Genomic DNA, 19397 nt, shown 5'->3' with positions numbered 1-19397 from the left:
TCCACTACCGCCGCCTATCACCCTCTTTCTGACGCTGCTGGCAACACGGTCCTAATGTGGGGAAAAGTCCATTCAACGTTACTGTAATCATTATGAAAACCGAAACAACGTCTTCATTTTGGTCTCGGAGCTCCGTGACACTTTCATCTGGCATTGTTTGTTTCAGCCGTGTCCTCCAATACGTGATCGAAAGTGAGTCAGCAAATACCTTCCTGAACAATGGAGAGTAAGCACCCGACTAGTTTACAGTGAGATATTCGGTATATTCGGACGTTTCGTAGTGGTCTGCTGTATCTATTGTGTTGCTACAATAGCATTTGTATCTTACAAGACATAGATTTCCGTGATCATGAGACCTTTTCTTTATTTTTTACTAGTCAGCGTAGGGGTTCACTACTTTGTATACTTTAGCACTTTGTTTTTACCTATTTATATGATGCAGCCGAAACGACAGTACTTCTTATTGTGCCGGCCTTGGTGGCCGAGCGGTTCTAGGCGCTCAGTCCGGAACCGCGCGACCGCTACGGTCGCAGGTTCGAATCCTGCCTCGGGCAAGGATGTGTGTGATGTCCTTAGGTTAGTTAGGTTTACGTAGTTCTTAGTTCTAGGGGACTGATGACCACAGATGTTAAGTCCCATACAGGAGAAAGAAATGATGCCCAAGCTGCATGCCGAAAAAGTGGAATATTGAAAGCATCGTAAAAACCACTAAAATCAGTGACCATAGGTTATGCAAAACATTTGTTACACGCCGGAAAAGTAGTGGATCACTTAAGTCTCTGTGAAAATGTCCAAAGTCAATGTGCATAGTTTCTCAAAACATTTGTCGATGTATATCTTTACAAAATAACTCCATACAAAGGAAACCTTAATTTTTTCAGCTAATTTCCAGAGAGAGGGCATTATAAATGATATTTCCAAAGCGTTGCACAAACCATAAAATAGACAAACAATATTCTGATTAAAACCAGTCCACAGTCTGCTATTATCTCGAAAAAATGACCCCTTGTTTTCATTCATTCGCGTGTTTCACTTCCATATCCTCATTTTTGTTTCACTGTTATTCAGTCATACAATAAAATAATTCTATGCCATTAGCCAATTGTTACCTAATTGTTGTATAACTGTTGCGTACACGTTCTGTCCCTCACCAGAACGGATCTGGGCCCTCAAAGATAGTTATCAGTAAAGAGGCTAAAGCCAGCGCTACTCTGGCGTTTATGCTGAGTCCCAAGAAGCTCCTGAGACAAGGTATCATATGGTTCGGTCCAACGAATAATGAAGATCGAGTGGTGATCATTAAAACCACATTTTGTTCAAGAGTTATCACCATAGTACTGTGATATTAGATTGAAGTCTGTTGAGTACACGTTGCAATGGATGGAAGAAAATCCTGACATCCTGAGTAACAGTCTGCGGAAAGACGAAGTCGTCTTCAGTGTGGTTGGGTTCATACGTCGCCGTCACTGCTGTTCTTTGGTACCTAGCGAAAACAGACCTGAAGCTACAAAATTACGACCACTTCCATCGTTTACAGTGGGGTATGGTATTCGTGATGGTACTATTACTGACCGGATATCCTCGGCGAAATGAATGTGGTGAGGTGTGTGCACATGCTATAAAATTTCACCAGTACCACTGTTGCACACTGGAACAATGTGGACTTTATTCGAGACGGGGCCCCGCTTCCTCCCCCTTCAATGTGCATTGATTTCACGAGAACAGATTGACAATGCTTTTACAGTCGGTGCTATTGGGCGTCGTAGAAATGCTGAGTGGCCACCAAGAAGTCCAGAATTGTCCCCATTACAATTCCTTCCACTTTGGTATTCGAAAGAGAAACTGTACGCAAAGCAATTGCCTGACTTTGGAAAGTGTGATTACAAAGGGGTGCACACTAGTATAAAACGATATGTTAAAACGATTTACTTGGAAGGAGAGACAGCATTGGTCGTGTATTTTTGTTTATTATCGCAAAATCGATTTTCGATCACTTCGTGACCATCTTCAGTGACTGAAGATGGTCACGAAGTGACCGAAAATCGATTTTGCGATAATAAACAAAAATATACGACCAATGCTGTCTCTCCTTCCAAGTATACCCATTATCTGTTCGTAGTGCACAGGACAGCCGGCCAAAGTGGCCGTGCGGTTAAAGGCGCTGCAGTCTGGAATCGCAAGACCGCTACGGTCGCAGGTTCGAATCCTGCCTCGGGCATGGATGTTTGTGATGTCCTTAGGTTAGTTAGGTTTAACTAGTTCTAAGTTCTAGGGGACTAATGACCTCAGCAGTTGAGTCCCATAGTGCTCAGAGCCATTTGAACCATTTTTTTGCACAGGACACTATGGAGTCGCCAATCAATTAAAACGATTTGTCACGAACGTTGAAACCTGACTGGAACAATGTGTTACGAGTGTTGATGCCTGCGTTGAAACATGAAGCGCAAAAGAGTTTAGTACACAATACAAATGATATTGATCGTGTAACAAACTTTATGATAGACCCATAATGAAATAAACTTAGCACATAATTGTGGATCACCTTGTACTTTTTACAGCAGGTCGCTTTAAAACCATACTAAGGCTCAGAGTTTTCTCGAATTTAACTGACACTGGATAATAATGACACAATATATAGTATACTCTGGGCATACATAGCTGTCAGCGAAATTCTCTTTACATTCATGGAAAATAATAAGGAAGCGAGGCAGATTGTGTTTGACATCATGTCACCATCGAGGTCATTCGAGACGGAGTACTAGCACGAATTGTACGGGAAAGGAAATCGGCCGAGCCCTTGCAAAGGACCCATCCCGGAATTTCCCTGGAGCGATGTAAGGAATTCACGGAAGACCTAAATCTGGATGGCCGAACGCCGGTGAGGACCGTCGTCCTCCCGAATGCGAGTGCAATGTGCTAACCATTGTGCCACCTCGCTCGATACGGAAAATAGCGGTAAACTTCTGATCGGCGATGACGTCATCAGAGACCGATTGTACCCGCGAATATGGCGGGGAACCATCCAGGCCATCATCTAGAGGGTGGTTCATCGATAGTGACCGGGCCAAATACCTCACGAAATAAGCATCAAACGAAAAAACTACAAAGAACGAAACTCGTCTAGCTTGAAGGGGTAAACCAGATGGCGCTATGATTGTCCTGCTAGATGGCACTGCCATAGGTCAAACGGATATCAACTGCGTTTTTTTTTAAATAGGAACCCACATTTTTTATTACATATCCGTGTAGTACGTAAAGAAATAGGAACGTTTTAGTTGGACCACTTTTTTCGCTTTGTGATAGACGACGCTCTAATACTCACAAACGTATAAGTATGTGGTATCCATAACATCCCGCCGGTGCGGACGGTATTTGCTTCAAATTGCGGAAAAGGTCGATATCATATTGATGTAAGGCTATTGTGATCAAAATGCCCAACGGGCGTGTGCTATGTATGTTGCTCGCTATCCTGGACGACATCATCCAAGTGTAAGGACCGTTCGCCGGATAGTTACGTTATTTCAGAAAACAGGAAGTGTTCAGCCACATGTAAAACGTCAACCACGACCTGCAAAAAATGATGATGCCCAAGTAGGTGTTTTAGCTGGTGTCGCGGCTAATCCGCACATCAGTAGCAGACAAATTGCGCGAGAATCAAGAATCTCAAAAATGTCGGTGTTGAGAATGCTACATCAACATCGATTGCACCCATACCATATTTCTATGCACCAGGAATTGCATGGCGACGACTTTGAACGTCGTGTACAGTTCTGCCACTGGGCACAAGAGAAATTACGAGACGATGACAGATTTTTTGCACGCATTCTGTTAAGCGACGACGCGTCATTCACCAACAGCGGTAACGTAAACCGGCATAATATGCACTATTGGGCAACGGAAAATCCACGATGGCTGCGACAAGTGGAACATCAGCGACCTTGGCGGGTTAATGTATGGTGCGGCATTGTGGGAGGAAGGACAATTGGACCCCATTTTATCGATGGTAATCTAAATGGTGCATTGTATCCTGATTTCCTACGTAATGTTCTACCGATGTTACTACAAGATGTTTCACTGCATAACAGGATGGCAATGTACTTCCAACATGATGGATGTTCGGCACATAGCTCGCGTGCGGTTGACGCGGTATTGAATAGCATTTTTCATGACAGGTGGATTGGTCGTCGAAGCACCATACCATGGCCCGCACGGTCACCGGATCTGACGTCCCCGGATTTCTTTCTGTGGGGAAAGTTGAAGGATATTTGCGATCGTCATCCACCGACAATGCCCGACAACATGCGTCAGCGCATTGTCAATGCATGTGCGAACATTACGGAAGACGTACTACTCGCTGTTGAGAGGAATGTTGTTACACGTATTGTCAAATGCATTGAGGTTGACGGACATCATTTTCAGCATTTATTGCATTAATGGGGTATTTACAGGTAATCACGCTGTAACAGCATGTGCTCTCAGAAATGATAAGTTCACAAAGGTACATGTATCTCTTTGGAACAACCGAAATAAAATGTTTAGACGTACCTACATTCTGTATTTTAATTTAAAAAACCTACCTGTTACCAACTGTTGGTCTAAAATTGTGAGCCATTAGTTTGTGACTATTACAGCGCCATCTATCACAAAGTGAAAAAAGTGGTCCAACTAAAACATTCATATTTCTTTACGTACTACACGAATATGTAATAAAAATGGGGTTCCTATTTAAAAAAAAAACGCAGATGGTATTCGTTTGACCTATGGCAGCGCCATCTAGTGGGCGAACCATAGCGCCATCTGGTTTCCCCCTTCAATCTAGACAAGTTTCGTTCTTCGTAGTTTTTTCGTTTGACGCTTATTTCGTGAGATATTTGGCCCGGTCACGATCAATGGACCACCCTGTATAATAATATACAGTGTGATCAGAAAGAGTCAAAAAAGCTTGTAGAAGTGTTGCAGGGGAGGTTGTACTGAGCAATAATTCTTAAGAAAAAACTTCGATACGTTGCGCCGTTTCTTAGTTATTTAGCGTGGAAGTTAGTCAACAAATTCGTCTCACGGACAAACTCAAGCAGCCTGCAAGAGGTCATGTCTTCAAACGTGTTTTTCGTTTGTTTTCCTCAAATCGAACAAACTTAGCTTAAATTTATCGCTTCCCAAAAAGTCATATGGAAACTGGTAATGAGCATTTCAACAAGAGATAACTCACAGACCCTCATATGTCTGTGGATTACCGCACTTTAGAGCATGCAAGTGCTTGAATTTGTCCACGCAACAACCTGATTGTCCAACTTCAGCATTAACTACCTCGGTAACGGTACAACGTATCGAACTTCTTTCTTAACAACTGTTCCTCAACACAGCTCCAACTTCTTCTGATAACCCTGTATGTCTACCCAAAAAACATAAAACAGTGTGCGACGTTGCGTACTTCTAGTAACATTGCCATTTTACCATGCACCTGAAATTATTCATGAAAAGTCTTAGAAACTTTAAGTCTGTGTGGCTAACGGAAATTTTAAGAGCTTTTGACACTGGTACCATGTCGCAAACGTAATGAATCCGCACCTGCTGAATGATTTCCATCCTCCATGGCTTCGATACATCACTGAGGAATGTTAAGATGGTTACACTGACAAGGCCTTCCTCTATTGTTCCTTCACCCCCCTCTCCCCCTGAAATCGTTCTCTGGCATTGTTGGTTCCAAGAATTTTTAGCATATTGCAGCCCCGTCAGCAACTGTGATAGGATACTATATAGAAAAATCCGCCTCAGTTGCGAAAATTTTCTGGTCTTTACCCAGGTTTCGGCTAGAATAATCTAGCCTTCTTCAGAAGCATAAAATTACTATAACATGTCAAAGTAACGCACAGTCAACATTGAAAATTAAAACCTATACTACGCGGTAACATGCCGAATTAAAACTACTTAACTGAAGTCCACCTGGGTAAAAACCAGAAAATTTTCACAATTGAGGCGGATTTGTCGATATATTAGAGTTGGTTCTGTTTCTGGTGACGCCGACTATGTACTGAGCTCTAACCACCTTGGATAAAAAGTTCGGTTAACTTGTATTTGTGTATTTCAACCGGGGACCTAGAAACGACGGAGAGGCTTCGTCCCGCCGTAGTCCTCAGTGGTTCACAACCCCACAACAGGCCATAGCTGTCCAACCACCCTACCGCCCCCCCCCCCCACACCGAACCATGGTTATGGTGCGTTTCGCTCCCCAGTGGAGCCCCCCACCCCTCCCCCAGGCAACGACTCATACCAGACGACTGTAACCCCAAACGTTTGTGTGGTACAGTAATTATGGTGTACGCGTACGTGGAGATAGTATTCGCGCAGCAATCGCCGACATAGAGGCGGAATAAGGGGAGCCAGCCCGCATTCGCAGAGGTAGATGGAATACTGCCTAAAAACCATCCACAGGCTGGCCGGCACACCGGACCTCGACACTAATCCGCCGAATGGATAGCCGGGCGGGCTTTCCCGGTTAACTTACTGTGCCAAATTCGGATAAAACCCCAAGCTTTCTATGGCTGCCGCTATCATCAGCAGCGATTAAGTCTGACGACCAGGATGGAAGCAGTGGTCCAAAACTTGAGATTTTATCCAAGTTTGACTTGGCGCCGGCCGTTGTGGCCCAGCCGTTCTAGGCGCTTCAGTTTGGAACCGCACGACGGCTACGGTCCCAGGTTCGAATCCTGCCTCGCGGATGGATGTGTGTGATATCCTTAGGTTAGATTGGTTTAAATAGTTCTCAGTTCTAGGGGGCTGATGACCTCAGATGTTAAGTCCCATAGTGCTCAGACCCATGTGAACCATTTTTGATTTGGCAAGCTAGCCGAGAACGTTTTATGAAACGTATACATTAAAAAATTTGAGAAAAGTGCTACTGGGAAGCCAGAAAGCATTGCATCAGTGTGATTCTTGAGTTCCTCCCGGCGTATTTGATAATCAAAATATCCACGGGTGTACAGCCGGTCTACAGTGTCCAACGGGCACTGTAGACCGGCAGTACACCCGTGGATATTTTGATCATTGCATCAGTGTTTGAAAGAGATAACAACACGCCGTCTGCAGTCGCCAAATGGTTCTAGGCGCTTCAATCTGGAACCGCACGACCGCTACGGTCGCAGGTTCGAATCCTGCCTCGGGCATGGATGTGTGTGATGTCCTTAGGTTAGACTGGTTTAAGTAGTTCTAAGTTCTAGGGGACTGATGACCACAGATGTTAAGTCCCATAGTGCTCAGAGCGATTTGAACCATTTTTGATAATACCACTGGCCGGCCTCGAGGTGGCTTGTGACAAATAAATTTACACTGGGACCTATGTCACCTGCTGCACATAGAGACTCAGCCAGCAACAGGAAGGAGTCTCCAGACATGACCAAATGTGGCAATGGAAGAGCAGTGTGCACGTGTCCACCAGAGCGCTCTGGAAGCCGGCCTAGGGACCATATAAATAGGAGCACATCGGCACACAAGGCAGAGTAGGGCACTGCAGTCTCTGTCACATGTGCCCAAACATCGAACTTCGATTATGTGACTAGCCTCGGCACCAGCGTTGCCATGCTGATACATTTTCAGAGCAGCAGATGGGCTGTTGATGAGAAGCTAGGTTGACAGATTGAGCCAGCGAAGTCTTCAAGTGGGAACAGTTAGAATTTCTGATCTGATTCCTTCAATACGCTCTGCAAGTTCTTACACCACTTACAGCTCGTATCTAGCAGTTGTCGGAGTTCTACAAGCAGCCGACACCATCTTGACTGATCGAGTAGTCGAGTGGCGATAGGCCCCCGTCCTTCGTACTCCCTCTCGGGACGCGACACAAGGACTCCGTTGTGAAAGACTACGTCGTCTAACCACCTTGCATTTCCCTGTCGTGACGTACTGTAACACCTGTGCAACCGCTGCCCCCTGGGCGACGCAGCGAGCAACAAGAGCGAGGAGGAGGCGGAGCGCGTGGTGACCCGCGGCGGCAGGTGGCGGCGTGGGTGGCGGCGCGGCGGGCTGCCCCCGGCGCGTCCCGCTGCCCCCGCCCCACCTCCGCCCCCGGCAGATGGACGCCGCGCGGCCGCCGGCCGGACAGCAGAATGCGGGGGCCGCACGACGCCGCCGCGATGCCGGCGACCAGATAACGCCCGGCCGAGCGGCGAGCCGGCGAAACCACGCGGCCGCCGCGGAATTCGGGATTTAGACGTCACACCGGCCTAACGCCGACGTTTCAATTAAAAACCCCGAGCCACGGCCTTGTTCGCCTCCGTGGAATGCTTAATCGCCTGGCAGGGAGCTGCTCCGGAGAAAGGAACTTACTCGCCCACCGACTCATATCCATTTTTCTCGACCCGCTCCCGAGTCTCTTCTGCCCCTCGAATTCCTCACTGATAAGGCTGTAATGCCACTGGCGTTCCCAGCCTTGCCTTCCATTCTTCCTGCCGTTTGGATGCCCAAACATATCGGTACGGAGCTTTCTTTTATTTTACCAAAACGTCCTCCATTCCACCTACGTTTTTTTAAATACCGTTGCTGATGTAACAACGGAAGTAAACTGTTCCACAAAAATGTTCGACGACATATCGAAGATGCTTCGTAAGTTGCTTCACCTTGAAATGACTTCACTGTGTATCATCGCTATCATCATCACCATCGATCTACCACCAGGAGTTTTACTCCATTTTTGTGTGAAGATACTTTACAAGCGTTACTGTCTGCAAATTTTCGCATCAGTTTTGACCTTAGGATTCTCGATGTTGCCTGAAATTTTCCTTCTATATACTCACATGGATATGGTATCTGTTCTTCCGGTATTTAGTCGAATTGACAGCCCTTAGATTTGTGCGATTTAACGTAACCAAAAAATTATCGGATTTCTTTTAGTACCTCGCACTTTTCTTCGTTTAGTGCCATCTGCCACTTTTTGCACAATACAGAAATTCTCTCTAGATCATTTTGTAATTGGAATTGATCGTCTTATGATTTTACTAGACGGTAAATTACAGCGTGATCTGCAAACAATCGAAGGGGGTTGCTCAATTATCACCTAGATGACTTATGTAAATCAGGAATAGCAGAGGGCCTATGACACTACCTTGCGGAACGCCTGATATAACTTCTGTTCTGCTCGATGATTTATCATCTATCACTACGAACTGTGACCTCTCTGAGACGGAATCACGAACCGAGTCACACAACTGAGACGATACTCCATATGCACGCAATTTGATTAGTAGTCGCTTGTGAGGAACGGTATCAAAAGCCTCCTGGAAACCTAGGAATACGGAATCGATCTGAGATCCCTTGTTGACAGCACTCATTACTTCATGGGAACAAAGAGCTAGCTGTGTTGCACAAGAACGATATTTTCTGAATCCGTGTTGGTTATGAACCAATAAGTCATTTTCTTCACGGTGATTCATAATGTTCGAGTACAGTATATGCTCCAAAATCCTACTGCAAACTGAGGTCAGTGATATGGGTTTGTAATTCAATGACATTGTGGAGGTGCTTCATGCTGCTGCTAGAACAAGTCTTGGTGTCGATGTCTTACCTGAGGGAACACAAAATTGACAAACATATCAAGGTACGAGTGACCAGTGATAGTTGTCTCTGTAAAGAAAATAGGTCCAATGTTTGCATCCTCCATTAACCCACGCCAAACATTGACGTACGGACTCTCCCGTAAATACTCCATGGCCTCGTTATGACGTTCACTGCCCGAAATTCGCACAATGTGACTGTTGACCTTTTCACAACATCTTCGACAACTGTTGCTCGTTTCGGCTTATAGTCGGGCTTCACGTCATGTAACAGTTACACTTCGTGAGCTTGAAGCTTTAGGAACTGGTGAAGCACAGCATGGGTAGCTAATTTTGAGACGCTAGGCTCACGTGACGCCAGGCGAACGGATTTCGTAGTACTTCCTGCAGAAATATCTGAAATGCTATTTTCTTGATGGTCCAGCACGGTACTTCTTAGCAAAAGGTTCTGTTTCTAGAAACGCTGCTTTAAACACCTTGATTCTCTTGACGTCGATGTGGCTTTTGTGGTGCTCTGTAAGGAAACGTAGTTGACCATGGTGCTTCATACCACCACACGATTTGTGCTTTTTCAGCATTCCTTTCCATTTTGAGATGTTTGAAAATCTTTCAATTACTTCAGTTTCCAGTTTCTTAAATAAAAAGGAATAAAATAAAAAATGAACTTAATGTTGTTGTTCAAAATGGCTCTGAGTACTATGGGACTTAACAGCTATGGTCATCAGTCCCCTAGAACTTAGAACTACTTTAACCTAACTAACCTAAGGACATCACACAACAACCAGCCATCACGAGGCAGAGAAAATCCCTGACCCCGCCGGGAATCGAACCCGGGAACCCGGGCGTGGGAAGCGAGAACGCTACCGCACGACCACGAGATGCGGGCGTAATGTTGTTGTTGTGGTCTTCAGTCCTGAGACTGGTTTGATGCAGCTCTCCATGCTACTCTATCCTGTGCAAGCTTCTTCATCTCCCAGTACCTACTGCAACCTACATCCTTCTGAATCTGCTTAGTGTATTGATCTCTTGGTCTCCCTCTACGATTTTTACCCTCCACGCTGCCCTCCAATGCTAAATTTGTGATCCCTTGATGCCTCAAAACATGTCCTACCAACCGATCCCTTCTTCTAGTCAAGTTGTGCCACAAACTTCTCTTCTCCCCAATACTATTCAATATCTCCTCATTAGTTACGTGATCTACCCACCTTACCTTCAGCATTCTTCTGTAGCACCACATTTCGAAAGCTTCTATTCTCTTCTTGTCCAAACTGGTTATCGTCCATGTTTCACTTCCATACATGGCTACACTCCATACAAATACTTTCAGAAACGACTTCCTGACACTTAAATCTATACTCGATGTCAACAAATTTCTCTTCTTCATAAACGATTTCCTTGCCATTGCCAGTCTACATTTTATATCCTCTCTACTTCGACCATCATCAGTTATTTTACTCCCTAAATAGCAAAACTCCTTTACTACTTTAAGTGTCTCATTTCCTAATCCAATCCCCTCAGCATCACCCGATTTAATTTGACTACATTCCATTATCCTCGTTTTGCTTTTGTTGATGTTCATCTTATGTCCTCCTTTCAAGACACTGTCCATTCCGTTCAACTGCTCTTCCTAGTCCTTTGCTGTCTCTGACAGAATTACAATGTCATCGGCGAACCTCAAAGTTTTTACTTCTTCTGCATGAATTTTAATACCTACTCCGAATTTTTCTTTTGTTTCTTTTACTGCTTGCTCAATATACAGATTCAATAACATCGGGGAGAGGCTACAACCCTGTCTCACTCCTTTCCCAACCAATGCTTCCCTTTCTTGCCCCTCGACTCTTATAACTGCCATCTGGTTTCTGTACAAATTGTAAATAGCCTTTCGCTCCCTGTATTTTACCCCTGCCACCTTTAAAATTCGAAAGAGAGTATTCCAGTCAACATTGTCAAAAGCTTTCTCTAAGTCTACAAATGCTAGAAACGTAGGTTTGCCTTTTCTTAATCTTTCTTCTAAGATAATTCGTAACGTTAGTATTGCCTCACGTGTTCCAACATTTCTACGGAATCCAAACTGATCTTCCCCGAGGTCCGCTTCTACCAGTTTTTCCATTCGTCTGTAAAGAATTCGCGTTAGTATTTTGCAGCTGTGACTTATTAAACTGATAGTTCGGTAATTTTCACATCTGTCAACACCTGCTTTCTTTGGGATTGGAATTATTATATTCTTCTTGAAGTCTGTGGGTATTTCGCCTGTCTCATACATCTTGCTCACCAGATGGTAGAGTTTTGTCATGACTGGCTCTCCCAAGGCCATCAGTAGTTCTAATGGAATGTTGTCTACTCCCGGGGTCTTGTTTCGACTCAGGTCTTTCAGTGCTCTGTCAAACTCTTCACGCAGTATCTTATCTCCCATTTCATCTTCATCTACATCCTCGTCCATTTCCATAATATTGTCCTCAAGTACATCGCCTTTGTATAAACCGTCTATATACTCCTTCCACCTTTCTGCCTTCCCTTCTTTGCTTAGAACTGGGTTGCCATCTGAGCTCTTGATATTCATACAAGTGGTTTTCTTCTCTGCAAAGGTATCTTTAATTTTCCTGTAGGCAGTATCTATCTTACCCCTAGTGAGACAAGCCTCTACATCCTTACATTTGTCCTCTAGCCATCCCTGCTTAGCCATTTTGCACTTTCTGTCGATCTCATTTTTGAGACGTTTGTATTCCCTTTTGCCTGCTTCATTTACTGCATTTTTATATTTTCTCCTTTCATCAATTAAATTCAATATTTCTTCTGTTACCCAAGGATTTCTATTAGCCCTCGTCTTTTTACCTACTTGATCCGCTGCTGCCTTCACTACTTCATCCCTCAGAGCTACCCATTCTTCTTCTACTGTATTTCTTTCCCCCATTCCTGTCAATTGTTCCCTTATGCTCTCCCTGAAACTCTCTACAACCTCTGGTTCTTTCAGTTTATCCAGGTCCCATCTCCTTAAATTCCCACCTTTTTGCAGTTTCTTCAGTTTCAATCTGCAGTTCATAACCAATAGATTGTGGTCAGAATTCACATCTGCCCCTGGAAATGTCTTACAATTTAAAACCTGGTTCCTAAATCTCTGTCTTACCATTATATAATCTATCTGATACCTATTAGTATCTCCAGGATTCTTCCAGGTATACAACCTTCTTTCATGATTCTTGAACCAAGTGTTAGCTATGATTAAGTTATGCTCTGTGGAAAATTCTACAAGGCGGCTTCCTCTTTCATTTCTTCCCCCCAATCCATATTCACCTACTATGTTTCCTTCTCTCCCTTTTCCTACTGACGAATTCCAGTCACCCATGACTATTAAATTTTCGTCTCCCTTCACTACCTGAATAATTTCTTTTATCTCGTGATACATTTCTTCAATTTCTTCATCATCTGCAGAGCTAGTTGGCATATAAACTTGTACTACTGTAGTAGGCATGGGCTTTGTGTCTATCTTGGCCACAATAATGCGTTCACTATGCTGTTTGTAGTAGCTAACCCGCACTCCTATTTTTTAATTCATTATTAAACCTACTCCTGCGTTACCCCTATTTGATTTTGTATTTATAACCCTGTAATCACCTGACCAAAAGTCTTGTTCCTCCTGCCACCGAACTTCACTAATTCCCACTATATCTAACTTTAACCTATCCGTTTCCCTTTTTAAATTTTCTAACCTACCTGCCCGATTAAGGGATCTGACATTCCACGCTCCGATCCGTAGAATGCCAGTTTTCTTTCTCCTGATAACGACGTCCTCTTGAGTAGTCCCCGCCCGGAGATCCGAATGGGGGACTATTTTACCTCCGGAATATTTTACCCAAGAGGACGCCATCATCATTTAATCATACAGTAAAGCTGCATGTCCTCGGGAAAAATTACGGCTGTAGTTTCCCCTTGCTTTCAGCCGTTCGCAGTACCAGCACAGCAAGGCCGTTTTGGTTAATGTTACAAGGCCAGATCAGTCAATCATCCAGACTGTTGCCCCTGCAACTACTGAAAAGGCTGCTGCCTCTCTTCAGGAACCACATGTTTGTCTGGCCTCTCAACAGATACCCCTCCGTTGTGGTTGCACCTACGGTACGGCCATCTGTATCGCTGAGGCACGCAAGCCTCCCCACCAACGGCAAGGTCCATGGTTCATGGGGGAAGATGAACTTAATATGACATTATAAATAATAAAATTTCACAACTATTCAATTATCTAACAAAATTGTGTGGATTGTTTTTTATGTCAGGTGTAAGTGTATTTAATTAGGACGTTTCGTTTCGGGCACTGCGTATTTATTTGTGTTGTTACGCATATATCTGTAAGAATGTTAGTTTAAATTATTCTCGAGATACTTTTTTTATATAATCACTTATATCTTAGTGCGATAAAATGAAATTTATGAATATTTTACTGTGAAGTATACACTGTAGTAGTATACTCTAGCAGATTTATTCATTCGTTGGTCTCTTTCACAAAGATATTGGACATTTCATGGTATTAAAATTTAAGAACAACATAAATAAAATGATTCATTTATATAGACATTTACAGATCTACACACCTAGTGCGACAAGGGTGGGGCAGTAGTCGGCCGTGGCCTTTATAGCAGGAACCATCAAGGCATTTGCCTGAAATAATTTAGGGAAACCGCAAGAAACCTAAATCAAGAAGGTTGGATCCAGACTGAAGCCTCCACAGGGTCACTCTGATCACAACAATGCTACCTCTATCTGTTTTCCTTAATGTACAATACTGTTTTATAAATAAGCCACCTAATAATGAAAGAGGTTAGTGGTCAACTGTTCACTCGGTTCTCATTCCCTCTCACTGCACTCACTACACACACTATACACACATTGTTTCATAATTCTGCACACACAGTCAGCTAATGTCAGGACCGCTTTCCGTTTGCTATCCTGAAAAACTGAGTCAGCATCCCACAATAAGGATTGAGATGTGAAGCTCAGAAGGAGGACAAGGTGTTAGAATATTATACACTTCATAACTCTTCGAGTAAGTTCTTCTAGACAAGGAAAAAGAAGGAAAGACTATAGTATGGAAGTGTTATGTGGAATGTTACACACTGATGACAGGACTCCAAAGGCACAACATGCTGATGACACCTCGTTCGCAAGTATCTGTCCGTGTTCACACCACTTCAGTTGAGAATCAGTATTCCTTCCTTTTCTTTCAGCGACTGTAATACAATTGTCATCGGCAAAGATAACAGATACGTTTCGTGACTAAAATGCACTGTTGCTTTAATACTAATGCGGAATTCTGATGGGCAATCTTTCGGTGGTTTGCAAATGTTCCATGAAACATCTTCATCATTCAATCGTATTCTCAATTGAAGAGACTTCAGACAACATCCTTTAAAGAGAAAAATTAATAAATAACACAAAGACACGTGGAGGGAAAACGTTTTGTGGAGACTTTTTTATGAAACTACACACATTAAAAAAAGTTTCGCATCAACCTTCGCCAGTTCTCGAGTACACTGATATGAATGGTTGCGGGTTACTGCGTTTAAACGATCTTCATCAAACCATGAAGGTCTTCATGAATATAGAGAGTCACAATGTTAAAACGATGCTCCTTAAAACGAGAAAACCATTTTCTTGCAGTGCTCTGTGCAATGGCATTATTCCCATACACGGTGCAAATGTTTCAGGCTGCCTCCGATGCTGTCACGCCTCTATCGAACTGAAAGAGATGATAATGCCGCAAGTTTTCCGATATTTCACCTTGGCACTCCATTTTCTAGCGCCTACAGCACTTAAACTAACTCATGCTAAGGACAACACACACACGCCCATGCCCGAGGAAGGACTCGAAAGCCGGCCGAAGTGGCCGTGCGGTTAAAGGCGCTGCAGTCTGGAACCGCAAGACCGCTACGGTCGCAGGTTCGAATCCTGCCTCGGGCATGGATGTTTGTGATGTCCTTAGGTTAGTTAGGTTTAACTAGTTCTAAGTTCTAGGGGACTAATGACCTCAGCAGTTGAGTCCCATAGTGCTCAGAGCCAACCATTTTGAAGGACTCGAACCTCCGGCGGGAGTGGCCGCGCAGTCAGTGACAGGACACCTGTAACCACGCGGCCACTCCGCGCGGTTTTAACATAGTCAATAAGGTCCTATTGTGAAGACAATCACTACGGTGTTTCGCTGTAGTGAAGTGTTATATTCTTGAGTTTACACGAATATGAGGCCGTTACTTCCGTCACCTTACAATTTAATGGTGGTTATACCCACCCATCACAGGTCAGCCAAACACACCACAGACCTCACAGCAATCCTAATGTAACTGGCCGGCGCCTTGACGTGAAACCAGTTATCACAGTACGATGTAGATAATAAACCCCTTCGGAATAAACTCTTTGTCACGATCGGTAAATTCCTCATGGTCAACCCGAGGCATCGGGGACTCGTTCAGTTGACAATACTATTACGGGCGCCCTACCGCCATTACACCAAGTCCTGCACGCTTAGAGCTCTCAGCGAATTCTTCCTGCTCACTGCCTGCACTCCACTAAACAACAAATGCTGTATCTCACTGGTCCTCGGCTATAGATATCCATCTTACCTCGACCTGTGTGAGGCAAAACCACATTCATCTTTACATAAGGGGCTGTGGACCCCTTACAACTCTAAACTGACAGAAACGATGAAACAACTTTTGTGCTGTAAATTATTGAAAAACACGATGTATAACACAATCTGTTGTGATGTAGGCAAAAAGGGACCCTCTCCCACACATACCCACCTGCCACACTACACCCTCTGTTATCTCCCTTTTTGGACAATAATATAAAAGCGACCTGTTAGTACTGATATTACTGTTTCTCGGGTTGAACGGCCTGAGATATAGTTCTTTAGGTTATTCTGTCTGCCAAAATATCCCGTAGCTGATATTATCGTGGTTATGAGCTCTATTAACCAATACATATCAGTGTATAAGTATCTTTCTGTCCAAGGAAAGAATATTTAGCAAGTAACTTAGAGCACTTGCAGGGTAATAACGTTTATAAGATTATAATATGGTAAACATTTCACATTGAACATAATGGCCCCAGTGTGTCAACTTCCATGTAAGAATATTATTTTGTGATACGTGAGTGTACAAATAACATGGTTTGAGAGAAGCAGTAGAACATAGCACGTATTGTGTCAAGATTTGTTTATTGTTCTAGAACAGGCTCATCCACTACTGTGCGCTGGACTGTCCCGCGGTCAGATTAAACGTAAACAAAATATTCTATTTTATAAATAATGTTATGTAAGGGATTCAGAGTCTCATTCTTACTGTTAGTAGTTACAAGTAAATATTTTTTGTTATACTTGGTGCTACAACTTTTTGTATCCCTTTTCAGAGTTTAGAAATCGGATCCTTAGTTTGCTGTTTTGTATGTAATAATTTTAACTGAGCAAGTTTGAAAACTTATTAAAATATAATAAAGGTTATAAAGCTCTTTAATTCTTACAGTCATCATCGTTGAAGAAGACAATTAACACTTTACTCGTATTTCTTTTTCGAGGAAACGATTTTGTCTAGGTTTGGTACAATATTCCGTAAGACTGCTAGTCAAATTTTTAGAACGGTTCTTAGTTTTAGCAAGTTTTAAGAGAGATAAAAAGCGCTCACAAATATACGTGGAACCAAACATTGAGAGAACTATGGCCGCGTGCTTGTGCAAAAGTGGATATTTTCCTCGTGGAAGACAGCTGTAAAAGTCATCCAAAGTCTTACACATGAGAAAGTGGTCCACCAGCCAGATATCGCACAGCAGGTCAATCAGCTCTAGTTGAAGCACTTGTGAGACTTCGTCTGTCCGAAGGGAAAACGGGCGAACAAATATATCTAAGGCCGGTTGAAGCTCACTTATCTCCAAAAATCTGTTTCCAAACTGTTCTCGTATTTCGCAAATGATTTGAACATAATCTGAAAAATCCACATCTTCTTTAACACTGTCTAGTGCAGAAAAGTGTCCACAATTCTTCTCGCGCAACTGTTTTTCCCACAAAGTATTTTTTTGGCCAGTAAGGTCACTCAAAAAAGCCAAATTCGCCACCCACTTAGGATCACAAGGTAATTCTTCTGGACGTCCTTTCATTTCCAAAAAGGTATTTATTTCACCCCTCAAGCAGAAAAATCGATGAAGCACCTTTCCTCTGCTCAGCCATCTTACTTCGGTGTGGTAGGGGATGTCCGGGTTTTTCGCTTCGATATCAGCCAGAAATTCTTTAAATTGGCGATGTGTGAGTCCATGCGATCGAAGATGATTAACCGTTCGAAGAACTGTGTCCATAACATTTTTTATGTTGACAATCTCAACAAAGTGCCTCCTGGTGCATCAGACAATGGACTGCCGCGAATAAGGAACAGCCGACTTCCGCCATTTTTGACCTGACGTAACCCAGGAATCACAAGAGGAGGAGGTATACTTGGAAAAGGCCGGGAGATACGGGAAGATTTCAATTAGATTACATCATGGTCAGACAGAGATTCCGAAATCAGATACTGGATTGTAAGGCGTACCCAGGAGCAGATATAGACTCAGATCACAATATAGTAGTGATGAAGAGTAGGCTGAAGTTCAAGACATTAGTCAGGAAGAATCAATCCGCAAAGAAGTGGGATACGGAAGTACTAAGTAATGACGAGATACGTTTGAAGTTCTCTAACGCTATAGATACAGCAATAAGGAATAGCGCAGTAGGCAGTACAGTTGAAGAGGAATGGACATCTCTAAAAAGGGCCATCACAGAAGTTGGGAAGCAAAACATAGGTACAAAGAAGGTAGCTGCGAAGAAACCATGGGTAACAGAAGAAATACTTCAGTTGATTGATGAAAGGAGGAAGTACAAACATGTTCCGCGAAAATCAGGAATACAGAAATACAAGTCGCTGAGGAATGAAATAAATAGGAAGTGCAGGGAAGCTAAGACGAAATGGCTGCAGGAAAAGTATGAAGACATCGAAAAAGATATGATTGTCGGAGGGACAGACTCAGCATACAGGAAAGTCAAAACAACCTTTGGTGACATTAAAAGCAACGGTGGTAACATTAAGAGTGCAACGGGAATTCCACTGTTAAATGCAGAGGAGAGAGCAGATAGGTGGAAAGAATACATTGAAAGCCTCTATGAGGGTGAAGATTTGTCTGATGTGATAGAAGAAGAAACAGTAGTCGATTTAGAAGAGATAGGGGATCCAGTATTAGAATCGGAATTTAAAAGAGCTTTGGAGGACTTACCGTCAAATAAGGCAGAAGGGATAGATAACATTCCATCAGAATTTCTAAAATCATTGGGGGAAGTGGCAACAAAACGACTATTCACGTTGGTGTGTAGAATATATGAGTCTGCCGACATACCATCTGACTTTCGGAAAAGCATCATCCACACAATTCCGAAGACGGCAAGAGCTGACAAGTGCGCGAATTATCGCACAATCAGCTTAACAGCTCATGCGTCGAAGCTGCTTACAAGAACAATATATAGAAGAATGGAAAAGAAAATTGAGAATGCGCTAGGTGACGATCAGTTTGGCTTTAGGAAAAGTAAAGGGACGAGAGGGGCAATTCTGACGTTACGGCTAATAATGGAAGCAAGGCTAAAGAAAAATCAAGACACTTTCATAGGATTTGTCGACCTGGAAAAAGCGTTCGACAATATAAAATGGTGCAAGCTGTTCGAGATTATGAAAGAAGTAGGGGTAAGCTATAGGGAGAGACGGGTCATATACAATATGTACAACAACCAAGAGGGATTAATAAGAGTGGACGATCAAGAACGAAGTGCTTGTATTAAGAAGGGTTTAAGACAAGGCTGTT

The sequence above is a fragment of the Schistocerca nitens genome, chromosome 4, assembly GCF_023898315.1.
Source record: "Schistocerca nitens isolate TAMUIC-IGC-003100 chromosome 4, iqSchNite1.1, whole genome shotgun sequence".
Taxonomy (NCBI): Eukaryota; Metazoa; Arthropoda; class Insecta; order Orthoptera; family Acrididae; genus Schistocerca; species Schistocerca nitens.
This window is presented reverse-complemented; position numbering follows the sequence as displayed.